This window comes from Condylostylus longicornis, unplaced genomic scaffold (genome assembly GCF_029603195.1).
Source record: "Condylostylus longicornis isolate FDR11 unplaced genomic scaffold, ASM2960319v2 ptg000018l, whole genome shotgun sequence".
NCBI classification, from domain to species: Eukaryota; Metazoa; Arthropoda; class Insecta; order Diptera; family Dolichopodidae; genus Condylostylus; species Condylostylus longicornis.
In genome coordinates this window covers 3705889-3720967 of record NW_026577987.1, presented here as the reverse complement: position 1 = coordinate 3720967, position 15079 = coordinate 3705889, and the positions used below count along the sequence as shown (strand labels likewise).

General features: G+C 26.2%; 1 protein-coding gene across 4 annotated transcripts in view; it reads right to left on the bottom strand.

The window, feature by feature from the left end:
• The window catches only part of LOC129606305 (SH3 and multiple ankyrin repeat domains protein 3), a 291247-nt gene that overhangs the window by 202291 nt on the left and 73877 nt on the right, over window positions 1–15079 (bottom strand). The window contains exon 2 of one of the 4 annotated variants that reach the window (XM_055516560.1): window positions 14319–14386. The exons of the other annotated variants lie outside the window; for them this stretch is intronic. The gene's annotated coding sequence lies outside the window, so the exon portion shown is untranslated. The remainder of the gene's footprint in view (window positions 1–14318; window positions 14387–15079) is intronic. 4 annotated transcript variants of the gene reach the window in all.

Sequence of the window (15079 nt, the reverse complement as noted above, 5' to 3'; positions counted from 1 at the left end):
AAGAAAAAACTTGTGAAAGTTTGGTGTCGATTGCATTATTCGTTTTTGAGTTATCGTGCGATCGGACGGACGGACGGACGGACATGTCTAAATCGACGCAGAATTTTACGCTGAGCAAGAATATATATATATGTCCATACCGCAGACGACTCCTTCAAGTAGTTACAAACTCCATACCAAAGTTAATATACCCTTCACGAAGTGCAGGGTATAACAAGCCCCTTCGTCTGTAGTATTGTACAACAAAATCTAATGGCAAGTAAAAATTCATATTTATAAAAACACAAAAATTCTCAGAATTTGAAATCTGTTTGTACTGCCTGTCACGCAGACGAACACTACACTTATTACATACATCGATACTGGCAGCATAAGCATTACACAGGAATATAAAAATTTAAAACTTTTCATATAAAATGTTCTACTCAAACATGCAGCATCGAAATATACTGAGGTTCTAAATATACTGATTTTAAAATATACATATATAATTTAAATTTTTGGTAATCATATTTGTAAAAAAAAAAATTTTTGTTAAGAAATATTCAAAGTCACAACACAAAATAGTGTTTAAACTTTTCTTATCTTGCAATAGAAGCAAATTAAATAACAAACCGTCACCAAATATTTTGAAATTACGTAAACATACAAGTATACCAATAATGCAATTAATATCTGTGAGTCATTCAATATTTTATACCGCTTGTTAATCTTCAGCACTATTTGGTAACAAAGGTAAAAAAAAAAAACAGAAAAAAAAGTTACAAGTGACAACAATAACCACCCAACGTTTTCATATCATAATTAGAAATATAAAACAAACAGCTATAACAGTAACAACACCGACAAAACGACAACAAAAACAACAACAATAATACCAAATTAAAACAAAACATAACATTAAAAATCCATTTAAATGTTTGGATTACTGTTTACCATCATTTGTGGCTCAAACATAACCAAAAAAAAAAAAATCTATCGTTTTTCTCTGTTATCAATTCTTTTATCTTCAGGTCGTGCGATTTAATCGAATTATTTACCTTTAGGCTTGTCTAAAAACAAAAAAAAAAACAAATCTATGAGAAAAAATATTTTTCAACAATTTTCGTATAGTTAAAATTAAAGGAAATACACACAAACACATAAACGTTTTAAAATGGCTGTCAAGCCCAAAATAAACGAATAACAAACAAAAACCAATTTGAAGAGCAAAGGCAAAAAATAAAGTGAATTAAAATTGGTTTTATACAACAACAACAGAATCAATGCATTTTGAATCTTTTTTTCTTTTTTTTTGGAATAAAGTCGGAAAAAACGCTTAGAAGGTGATTTACCGACTAAATAGCAACTTTAGTTTTTTGCTTTCCTCTTCTCCTTGTTGTTTTCTGCTTGTTTTTATCGGTAATGACAGTGACATGCAATGTTTTGAAGGTGATTTACTTTAAAAAGAAAATTTTATTTTCGATGTCAAGTTAAAGGCATCTCTTGAATTGAAAAGAAGAACAAAAAAATTAGATAGGAGTAAAAATAATTCGGCTTTTTCTTGTTTCTATTTTAAAGTAACGGATTTTAATCACATACCTACATCATTCTTTAACTTGTATTTGTGTCTAAAATGTAAAATGATCCGATGGGAAACAATTATATCATAAAATACAATTAGGAGTATTTCTAGTAGAATGAACTTTATTAACTCTGTTATTTTTGTTTGAAACTTTGTGTCGTAATTTAATGTGTGATATATGAGCACTATGAACGTAAATTGTATCTCTCTTACAAGTAAGGACTGCTATTGAATAGAAATAAACCATTAAAAACACGTTATTGTGTCTCGGGTTCAATTTAAAATTGTAATCGCATTCTGATTATTATGGAAAACGATAGACGAATCACGTCATTTTACAACTACATATTGTGTAAATAGATAATCAAATTTGAACGTCATCGCATTCAGAAATCCAAAAAGGTACACCATGTAAGTATACTCTGATAAAATTAATAAACAATATATTATTTTTACTTAAAGAACGTACCGGAGTAAGGCAATTAATTTTTCTAGGTACCGAATTCAAAGCAAAACACCAGGCCACATACAGGAAAACTAAAAATATGTATGTATCGTCATTTTTTTTTTTTTAAAACCCATCCCTTATTTTACAATTAAATATCAAGATTTTTAAAAACATAATGTTAAATAGCTCGTTAAAAAGATAAATTTTCCAGTCTTGCATCCTGTAATATTTATTGGTTTTTTGTCGTCTTAATGCTTATATGTATGTAAAATTTCTAGGTCATTTACAGAAGATATCAAGTTTAATTATTTATTTTTCAACAATGTACACATTCAGAATTACTCAAAATTTCGAAAGAAAGTAGTTAATCTTTATTTTACTTTAATATGATATTGATAAGCAACTAACACCAGTAACTGCTTTATAAATTAAATTTTACGTGTACACTCTAGTGATTCTCAAAAATCCTAATGATTAAGTGTAAGTAAATTGCTTCAGAACCAAAATTTATTTGAAGAAAAAAAATTATGTTTATGATCTCTTCAAAATACAGGAAATTAATTGAATTTCATTTCACAATGGATCTAGTGTGAAAATACAAAAATATTTTACCAAATACCCAACAGATCAAATACACTCATTACAAGATTAAAAGTTTATAAGTAATTTACAAAAACCAAATGAAAAGCACATTAAATATCACGTTTGCATTGCACATTATGCAATAAATAACATTTTATATTAAAAAAAATCATAAAAATTTGAAAATCAATCTATTAAACTCCCGCTTACCTGTTTCTCGAACATTTTGTACTCCTTCTATTTTTCTTTCTACTTAATTAAATGGCAATTAAGGCCATTAAAAAAGCCTTCAAAAAAACATTTTTTTTCAGTGTTTCGAAATTTTCACTTCTATAAAAATTTCCAAAACCCTTTCTGTTTTATTTAAAATTATAAAAATTTAAAAAGGTTTAGGAATTATTATTTCTTTTTAATATATTTTGAATGATTTTCGAATATTTAAATTACCATTTAATTTTTTTGTACATTGCATTTTTATTTTCCAATTAATTTTTATCGATTAAATGGTCTTTTTGCTTTTCATAATTAAATTCGCATATAATCGAATTCGAATTTTTCTGATAATTAATTACTAATTTTTATTAAATATTTTTAAATCTGTCAAATTCAAGATAATGATAAATTTTACAAAAATTCAAGTGTATAAATAAATTTTAAAAATAATAAAGCCGAACCATTTAAAATCTTAACACCTGGAATTGTTCGCATAAACAAAGTAATCAAGGTAAAAACTATTTGTTGTATATTTGTTAAAGCAATTAAAGAAAAAAACAATTTGTTGTAAAACTAAATGTAAAATTTTTTTATAAAAATCAGTTTAAGATAAATATCTTTAACTAAAATTAACTACTAAAATAGTAAATAAAACTATGGCTAATAAAGTATCATTCATAAACTAAAAACAATAATCACCAATGATTATTTAACCATGAAGGAATTAGAAATTTTATTGAAAGAAAAAAAAGCATAAAAAATTAAAATCAACTAAAATTTAATTTTTAAGTTAATTTTAAAATAACTTTGATTTTAAATAGCTAAAATTTTTTTATTCCAATTACTATTTTTTCCCAAAACAAAATAAAAAAATATTGTAATTAAAATTAACACAAAAATATTTTTAATTGCTTATTTTGTTATCCCAAGTAACAAAATCGGGTTAATAGTTGGCAATATTTAAGTCACATCATCCCGAAATTTTGAATCAAATTTTGAATTACCAAAGAAGTAGCATTATATAAGAAATGCCTGTTTTACTGTTTTACTATATAAATTATGCCATATTACTTTATTAAAAAATTTTATATTATAAAAATATTGGGCAAAACAATGTTCATAATTAGAAGCTAATAAAAGATTTTAAGAAATTTTTTGTTGTTGTATTTCTATGTTTGATAATTTAGTATATAAATAATTTTAATTTGAATATTCTTTATGGAAACGGCGGAACATACTTTTATGCGAGAATATTGTTTTTTAATTATTATTGTCAATTTAAAAATGTAAAGCATTTACTTGGACAGGTATATATAGAACTTTTCGTAATTCTATCATCTGCCGAACTGCTTCAAACTATTTGATTTTAAAATCCGATAATATTCCAAAAATATTCCAATCAAAAAATGTCAAACGGGTAGTTGTAATCAAATTGAATTTTTCTCTTCTAATCAATGTTAAAATAAGCAGCGTTTTAATTAAAAAATTTTCGACTCAAATTTCATTAAATTTTTTTAACCCAATTTATGTTATTTTTCGCGATATATTAACCACACAAACGTACATACATACTGGTATTATTTTTTTTTAGTTTCAAAACCGAATAGAATTTTTGCTCTTGCCGATTAATCTATCAAAGAGTATCAAACTATCATGTTAAATTAGCACGCATTTTTTTCTTTAGTTTTCTGGTTTTGGTGTGTTTTTTCTTAAGCGCGCAATTCTCTGTTTTATAAAATTACAAAAAAAAAATATTATGGCGGCGGTATTAATAAGTGTAAAATAAAAATCACAGAATTAAAAAGCGCGCATATGATTTTTTTTTTGCTTAATATTTCAGTAGTTCTTATTTTCTGTTTTTCTTGTTTTTACCGCCTTTAATTTAATTTGACCTTGAATTATTTGGCTTTTGTAGGAAAAGAAACAAAAAAAATATTATTTTTGTACTCTTTTAAGCTATTGTTCATGATTTAAGTTTAAAATTACATAAGTTTATTTTTAAAATGTTAAGCTATAAGATGTCTTGATTATTTGTTGTCAAACAAGATAAAAAAAAAGTAGATACTTATGTACACATACATCATAATTAACTGAGGGTCTTTTTATGTGTTATCTACCCAAAAATTTTTGATTGATTTTTCTTTTAAAACATTGCCACGTTTATGACGGATGTGTTACCTAGTATATTTATTTGCTGAAGTCATAATATTTACAATAAAGTTGCAATATATAGCATAATACAATATTGATATTTTGATTATTCACAATCAACTTTTGACCAGTTGAAATTAAAGAGCAAACATCCATACATATTAATGTTAATTAAATTTAAGAAGATTAAAAATTTGTTAGTTATTAAAATTTGACTAAATCGCTATCGGAACTACTATACACATGGTTCCAAAATATCTCTTTAGAAAGCAAAAAAAAGCAGCGAAAAATAAAAAAAATCCTCGCAACATTACCTCCATAAATTAGATCTTCACTTTCTCCATCTTCTAAAAATTATAGTCTCTCAAAGTTCTAGAAATCTCATTTTTTTTTAATATTTACTGTAAATAAGCTAAAACCTTTTTTTTTAGTTTTGTAAACGCCAAAAAGTAGTGACTGCATTCTCTTACCGCGGCCTTACATAATTGAGCCTGGAAATGATAAAAAGGCCGTTATAATTAACCGTCGTCTAAAACCCCCAATTTTTTTTCAATTTTTGAAACCGTCTTCTTGTTGAAGATAGAAGTCTGAAATGTTAGTAACCAATATCTAGGAAATTAATAAATAGTTTATTTCCTTTATCTCATCCTAAATATATGCAATCATAAAAATATTTTAATACTTGTTAAAGGAAAAAGTATTGCCTTGCAAACCATTGGTTTAACCTAGTCTTTTTAATTATTTTTTAATCAAAGTTATACAAATACGACTTTTTCGATTATTTTACACAATGAATTTGATGTCCTCCCTTCATTTTTTTCTTTCTATTTAAATGAATATAATTAAAATTGAAAACCTAACATATTTAATTACACATATTAGTGTTAAAAGTCTAAAAAATTCAATTAGTTTTCCTTCTTTATCTTATTTTCTCTTAATTTCAGTCCAAGAAATTTTTTGACTTTCTTCTCATTTTCATTTACGTCTGTTAAACATTTTTTGTTTTCTCAATTTAAATTATATAGTCGTATATTACACGAGTTAAAAACAAATAAAAGTAGAAGAAATTTAAAAATTTAATCTATCAAAAACATTTCTATGCTTCTGAAATAACCACAACCAATTTAACTGTTAAACTAACGCCCCTAGCATTTAAATAACATGATACACAAACAAAAAAACAAACAAACAGAAATAAAAAAGCAAGTAACGAATAATATGTAATTTAAAAACATGACCCTAAAGAATAAAAATATTAAATCTGTCAACGTTTAAGTCTTCAACTCACCAATTTGTTTTTTTTTTTTCGGAAAAGAGAGAAAATAAAAACAACTGAAAGAACAAATTAGTAACCTAACCATTCAACCATTGTTAACATCACTCAAAAATTTCACTAAATTCTAAGGTTATCAACTGCATTAGTAACTTATACAATAGCATTAAAAATAAGTTATTTAAATACATACATACATACATACACATATTTTATTCTCTCCACGCTTTTAATATACTAAATTATCAAATGTCATTGTTGTTGCTGCAGCGTGGTAGTTTTTTTAAGTTAAACGAGAAAAAATAGAGTTGACCTTGTCAACTCTGTGATACCCGTGCGAATTTGTCGTCCTATGTGCAAATAAATATGCCCTAACTGACTATGAGACATACTACGACTTTAAGTTCCCAATTACCTTACTAATTTATGCAAAATTTCAGTACTGCGTTTTTCAAAATACTGTGTGTGCTAAACTACTATTGAAGTTGTATGGCAGCTACCAAAAAGAGCCATGAAATTTTAGCGAATTTTTTCAAGCACATCGGCCCTACTGACATATTCTCTTGTATGAAATATCAATATTACAGCTTTTATAGTTTCTGAGATATAGCCAAATAACTTTTGAAGTTGTATCGCAGGTACCAGAAGGAGCCAAGTAATTTCAATGACTTTTATCAGACACATTAGCCCTACTAATATATTCGTTTGTGTGAAATTTTAATACCATAGCTTTTATAGTTTCTGAGATATAAACAAATAACTTTTGAAGTTGTATGACAGGTACCAGAAGGAACCAAGTAATTTCAACCACTTTAATCAAACACATTGGCTCTGCTAATATATTCGTTTGTGTGAAATTTCACTACCACAGCTTTCATAGTTTCTGAGATATGGCCAAATAAATTTTGAAGTTGTATGGCAGCCACAAGAACTGGTACCCCGATCATGTCCAATTTAAATAGGGTTCTAGCATTTACTACAATAAATCATTTGTGAAAATTTTGTGAAGTTAGCTCAATTAGTTTTTGAGTTATCGTTGGGACGGACGGACGGACGGACGGACAGACAAAGCTAAATCAACTCAGAATTCGACGCTGATCAAAAACATACTTTTGAATCTATATCTAAGACCGTTATTTCTTAGCGTTACAAACGGTAAGGCAAATTTAGTATACCGTACTAAATTTTAGTATTCGAACATACATTCGTACGGGTATAAAAATAAAGAGCGAAACAAATCAACCATTGCAAAACTGTTTATAATTTTGATAAAATAAATTCAAAAGAAAAATAAATAAATAAAATTAAATTAATTGCGTAAAAAATTCAAATGGTACTTACAAATAGAAATTTTTATTTTGAAAAACTTTCCATAAAATAAATATAAAAATTTTCAAAATGGTAATTTTTGCTGTCACCAGATTTTACAGTAATCACTAAACCTAATTTTCCAGAATCTAAAACAGGTCTAAGCACAAACGAACATTTAAATTTTCGAGGCTTTAGTGTTAAAATAGTTGAAATAAAAATATTAGTTTATATCATATGCATTCCTTCATAATTTAAGAGTGCATATAGACATACACAAATTACTGAATTTATTCTACAATCATCCTCCGTATTTCTTCATTTTGACTTTGATATTTTTTTCTAAATTTACAAGAATTTCTAAAATAAATATAATATACGAAATATTCAAAACGAATAATATAATATACGAAACTTTTAATTTTGTCGATTAACCAACCCATCAAAATGAAAATGAATCTCATTGTTGAAGACGATTTGGTTCAAAAAATCAGCATCCACTTTTTGTTGTTTCATAATTCATTCAACGAAGCTGTACATAGTCGGTAGGCTTCAGTTCTTGAGTTAATTGAACTTTGTAAGCATCAATCTCGAAATGTCCAATTCTTAACCCCGGGCGCGGAATTGATGCTCCTGGACTCTCAGCACTACTTTCTCGAACTTCTTTAATGTATTGTGTTGAAAAACTTGTTGAAGGACGGCCAGACTATTTAAGATCACTAATTGATTCAGTCTCACCAAATTTTTTAATTACTCTCTTTATATTTGAAGAAGTTAAATCAGCATTCCGACCAAATTTGCAAACCACAAAAATTGCGAACTGTTGCTGCCAAACTTTCATTATTTACAAAATATTGCGTTGTTCTTTTGTGTAGTGTTCCATTTTTAATAACTCTGGGCTGTGAAACTGTTTGTTTTTTTTTTTTGGTTGACAGCATTTTACTGCACAAATGGTGCAAAATTCAAATCTTGCGTGAAATTTGGTACACCCTTTATATAGGAATTCCCTTCCGTACGTGAACATATTTCAATGCTTACCATTTACGTTTATCTACAAGCCCTCTTAATTATACACTCAATCTGAAAACATTTCATGTTATCCGTAAAAATATTTGCGTGTTATAATTTCTCCATTTCAAATTACATTTATTAATAGAAATCGTATGGAGAAAATCAAATTCAAAGTTTCTATCTGTCAAAATGAATTCAAATTTAATTAAGGTTTTCTTCTTTTCTTGGCTTGTTTTTATTTTTGGTTTGAATTAATTGCGAACTTGTAGATCGCCGCTGGATATTTTTAAATTTTCCGTATTTTAAATTCTTTAGGTTGTTATATAATATGTATAGCAATTTTGTAATAATTAAGTACCTATATGCTGTTGCTATTAAGCGAAAATTTCATGTGAAAACAATCACAATTTACAAAATTTCATATGAACATTTTCAGTTAGGAGAAGTGTAATGCATACATGAGTATAATAATTTTCTTTAAAGCTTATAACTTAACATATTTTTTCTTCAAGTAAACCAATTTGTTCATTCAAAATGCTTTTGTATTGAAACTACAAAGAAAATCTTGATTATGTATTAAAAAACGTCTTTTGGAGAATTTGGAAATTTAAATCCGTTTAAAACAATTTATAATGTTCCACTATTGAGAGTGGCGGCAATTGGTTTTTTTGCCAATTTTTGTCTCATTTAATAAAAGCCCATTAATCATTCATTATTAATCAATTATCAATCAATATTAAAAATCGTGTTATTATTTCCATTTTGTTTATTATCTCATAGTTCTCCAATTAGTTCATTATTGATTCGTAATTTGGATTAGCTATAATTTATCATGAAATTCGGCTCAAATTTCGATAATCAAGAATTTTAAATTTTAAAATCAAGAATCACAAAGTACGATGCATGTGAACTAAATAAGAAGCTTAAGGAAAGCATAAGCATTAAAATAATGACCACAAATTTTCTCTATCATTAAAGTTCACCTTTGAATCATGTGGGAACTTTAAATCTACTTGCACAAAAACGCACCTAAAAACTTATTAGTTCCTTTTTCAAATTTTGAAATAAACAAATAATTTTCGTAACATAAATATCAATTACTTTGCCCATGAATCATTTTATCATATACAATTTTGCATTCTTTTATTGCATTAGAGTATTTCTAACAGGTTATTTTATGTAGGCAAAATTCAGTTATTTCCAGCAGGAGATGGCTATTATGAAAACCCACAATTTTCAAAAATTTTTTGATTTTATATTCCAAACATATTTAATATTATTATTTATTAATATTAATATTTTTAAATGTTGCATTATATTGAAATCTCCAAAACTTAATTCACATTAAAAATTTTTTTTCAATAGATTTTCAGCAAGGTCACATCGGTATAGCATCAGCAATATATTTTTTTGCATCGACGCTGCATTGATGCATATTTTTAATTATTTCCGATTACACCCTATTCTAATTAATAAATTGCAATTAAAACAATCAAATAAATTCAAATCGAATTTAAAAAATAAATGAAACTCTGAAAATTTTATTGATGGGCCATTCCTAAATTACAAACTAACAATCAATCAAATTTATAATTTTTACTTTGACCTTGTCCAATCAGAATTTAAGAAATGTTTAAAAATTGAATTCTAAATTATTTTAAATGAATTTCTTTTAATTATTCTTAATTGAATGTCAAGTTACGCCACGCCGTTTACAAAGAATTTCTGTTCGAGGGGAATTAAAATCTTCAGTATAAAAAACTAAATAAAGAACATCATTCCCATGACGGTTTCATGATATTTTTATCTTAAAATTTATTTGTTTGATTTTTTCATTATTTTATTTTTTATTTTCATCACTTCAACAAAATTTTAAGTTTATAAAAATAGAGAGAAAGAAAAAACTTCAATTTTCTCGTCAAAGTTCCCATAATTTCATTGTCGTCCACTTAAGCCAATATTCATGAGTTCGTTTTAAATTTTTTTTCATAAAACTACCACACACTACTCCAATTTACAACTAAATGATCATATTATTTCTCTATTCAGTAGCATATTATATTTTGAATACCAGCATAATTTATTAAAATTTAATTTAACAATTTGTTATACAACTACAACTTTCCATTATCGCATCGTAAACAGATGATTATTTTCAGTTATAGCTTAATGAGTTTTACAGCCCTATAGAACAATTGTACAATTTTTAAAATAAAACAAAAAGAGCTATAATAAATTGTAAACTTTTGTGCCGGGTACAACAGGCAGCATGACAAGTTAACATTATCTCAGATTAACGTTTTATTTCAATTTATTTTTTATTGATTTTCGCTGAAATCAACATAGAATATGATAACCTGAGTAAAAACAAAGAAAATAAGTCTTGGTAACAACCATACAACCATACAACATAATAATAAGTGATTATTATTCGATTTGATTGTCAATTAAGGTGTAGGATTAAGTATTGGAACATAAACTCTTAGTATTGATTACGATAAAAAAAAAAGAAGAATTTTAAATTTGAAATTTTTCATTCTACGGAAAAAAATTGATTAAGAATAAATATTATGAAATACCTTATGCAGAACATCTACCAAAAAAATAAGAAGCATGTCAACAAGCTAATTATAGAGATTAGAAATTGAAAACACTCATTTTTAAAACCATTACTAAATGATTTGAAATCTTGACATTGAATATTTTATTAGCGAGGGGAAAACCTCAAAAAGTGAAATAATATTGAACAGCTTAAGTAAAAGAAGCTGCATACCTACAATAACTTTTTTTATTCCAACACGTGATAATTGTTTAATATTATAAATTTAATCAAAAGACTTAGTTAATGAAAGTATAAGATTTAGGAAAATACCAAGTGATCAAACAAATAAATGGCATTGTGAACTAAAATAAAAAAACTGCATGATTTTACATTATCACTCAATTTTTATTTAATTTTAATATAAAAATGCCACAATAAACACTTAAATTTTGTTCTGATTCTAGTCAAATATACACAATAATGAAACTGCATTTGTATTTACTTATGTACTGTACATATATACATTGTTGCCCTTTAAATTACATTTAAATAGCTTACATTTCTTCCCACGCTAAAATTTAAATCAAAAAAAAAATTAAAATAATTAAATATGTTTCAAATCTAAACTAAATTAAAACTCTTAAAACTATAAGAAATACAAAGTTATACACATATGTACATACACATGAATATATGTGTAATTAAAAATGAAATTAGGAACAAAGTTGCCACAGGAAGAAAAAAATAATTATCATTTTTAATTTAAAAAGTTATCGAGTTAGAAAATGTTACCAAAACAACAAGGTAAAGAATATTTGATGCGACCAGCAAATAACCAACTGCAACGTAAATTGTTTAATTTATGGATAATTTTCTACAATATTACAAAAATATCTCAAAACAATTGGCTCTTAAATGCGGTTTCGAACTTCATTGCTGCCTACAACATAAAATGCATTCTTATTGAAAACTTGACATGTTAAATATGTCAAGTTTGTGTGTGAAACTTGACATATGCAAAACACAATCATGACCTTTCATATTGTATACAGTTGGATTGGTGATTATTCCGCGCTCAGATCGAACATGATGACCTATACCTACAGGATGTCTGAAAAGTTCCCGTACTTTTGGAAATACTAATCTTTCTCGTTATAATTTTGTTATTTTTTTTTCAAATTTGGTTTCATTATTTGCACTCATCGTGCAATTTTACCTGGTTACTGTGTCTTTATTTTTTGTTAGCCTACAAATGAATCGCGATAGCAAACGCATTACTATTATAGAACTACACAGGTGAGGTATGAAGACAACTGAGATTGTAAGAACGAATGGTTGCAAAATAAATGACTGTCCATGATGCCATAAAACGTTACGAGGTGTTGGGGTTCTGTCACTCTATGATGAAATTACCATCCAACAGTGCGCGGCGAATATCAACAATTTTCTAAAGCGCCTCCGTGCAAGTATTTCTGCAAATGGAGCTAATTTTGAGCATTTATTGTAAATTTTTTATTGAATATTGTTATTACTAATCTAATAAAGGTATATCTAAATTGATTTCTTAATCCATGTAGCAGTTCTAAGCTGTAAAAATATTTAAAAAAAGTACGGGAACTTTTGTACATACGAGTATATCTAATTAATTTTGAATGAATGGCAAAAGTGTCTTTTAACAGTGGTTTTGTATATATTATTTTTGACAAATAACACAATTATTTTTCAACGACGTTTGAAAGCAATAAAAATAAAGTTACTATACTTTTCAACGAAAGCACAGTTATTACTTTCAGTAGAAAATTTTCAAATTGGCAACTCTGATTAGGAGAACAATATTGATAGATTTGGAAACAAAAGAAATTATATTTTAGATACACACATATATACATACAAGCAAATAATGTATGTATATGTATGGTGCATGTAATTCAATAAACGTGAGATTCAAAAATCTTACATAACAATTTCTAAGACAAAAAAAAAGTTTTCGAAATTCAATTTTGTAATCTCGTGAGAAAAAAATCGTTTATCACACTTGAAGATTCCCTTTTTATATGTTTTTTTAGATTTACATACACATCATTTATATGTAAGTATGTTTATACATTTATCGTTTATGTAAGTATATTAAGAAAATAAATATATTTTTATATGTATGTGCTTGCGACTATAAATTTGATTTTTGTTTAACACAAGGACTGCGCCACTTTTTCTTTAAGTACTCCCAGTCTACGAATTAATAAGAACAATTTATATAAATGCGGATAAAAAAATTAGTACATAGTCAGGATAAAAAATTTGGTCATGTCTACTGTACGACATCTGAACAATTCGATAATATTTGGGAAAAATTTAACTAAGCTTCTTACTTGTGGAACAGAACAAATTTTTTATCTTTTTGCAAAGATAATCAAATTTATTTCTACTAGTTATAACTAAACTAGTTAATTTTATGCGGACTATTACAATCACGAAACAATTACATTTTGAACGACTTGTGATAATTCGTGATTGGTGATAAATATAACCAAAAATAAGAAAAGACTCTTAACTCGTTCTGGCTTATTAACTCATTCACATCATGAATAATAACTCGCAAACTAATTTTTTTGCACGCTACAATCCATGAATCATTTGAGTTATTTAAAATATATACTCTAAATCTTTTAGGAATAACCCAGAAAAATACTACAATATCTAACCTTGCAATTCGATCAATAGCTTTAATATTTCGAAAACTCGCACTCAGAGACCAGTAAAACAAAACTTGCCGAAATATTTTTACTAAAACTACTACTCTAACATACTAAAACAAGCACAGTTTATAGAAGACGAATGTATCCACTTATCACTGATTAAACATTGGATCCTGGGTTACGTTTCTTTTTGTTATCGCCGGTTTTGATTATGAACATGTTAACAAATTGCTGCAAGGTGCTGTAAATGAGAAAAGTATAGCAAAAGGAAAATGAAAGTTAAGATAAGACAATTTCGCAGAATTTGCTGAAAATAATTCGTAAAGATACGATTACATTTCAAAATTGTGGCCAAATTTTTTGTAACAATTGATTCAAATTTCAAATAAATCTGGTGAATCTTCGAGTTTGCTTCATAGTAAATCAATTTTATTTATTGCTTTGTAATTTTTCTTCACGCTAAGTTAAGAATCCGAATTTGTTATATATTTTATGAATTTAAATAAATAATAATGAAAATATTGACTTACAAGTAAATTTGTTTGGCTTAGATATAGAAAAGAATCCAGTATAGAACAATGAAACTTGATTTATTTACCTAAAAATAAAAAAAAATATTTAATTAATATTATTTCTTCAATTATTAAAATTTGAGTAAAATAGACTATTAAAATAAATTCAATAAAAGAAAACCTTCAAAATTATATTCAATAACATTTCGTATAAATTACGCCAATTAAAATTTTTTATATCAAAACTCTCAATATAAACAATAGCTGAGTCGAACTTTTGTCTTATTTAGACTTTTTGTTTATCTTCTTCAATAATTGTTTACATTGCAAAATAAAATAACTTATTTTTTTGCATTAAGTGTTATTGAAAAAGAATTAAACTATTAAAGAACTTTATAAGAGTATTTTGCTAAAATAAATTTTGGAATTTGAAGAATTTAATTCAACATGTTTCCTGCTACACACCTTTTATTATTAAATAATATGTTTTACTCGTAAATAACTGAGCAAAAATTACTCATGTTAGACTTTACTCAGTAAAACTCTAATCTTATTTTAAGAATAGTTTAGCAATGTTTCAAATTTATAAATCCGAACTTTTTACAAATTTCCGAACCGTTTTAAAAATTTCTTCTTTCGTCACTTTAAAACTAAACCATATTATCTTAATAATTTTCGAACGCCGACGATCTCTCTAAATACCTCAGATATTTAAAAACAATATTTAACGAAAATAGTGTTAAAACTTTCACCATAATTTAAAACACAAAATTTATTTT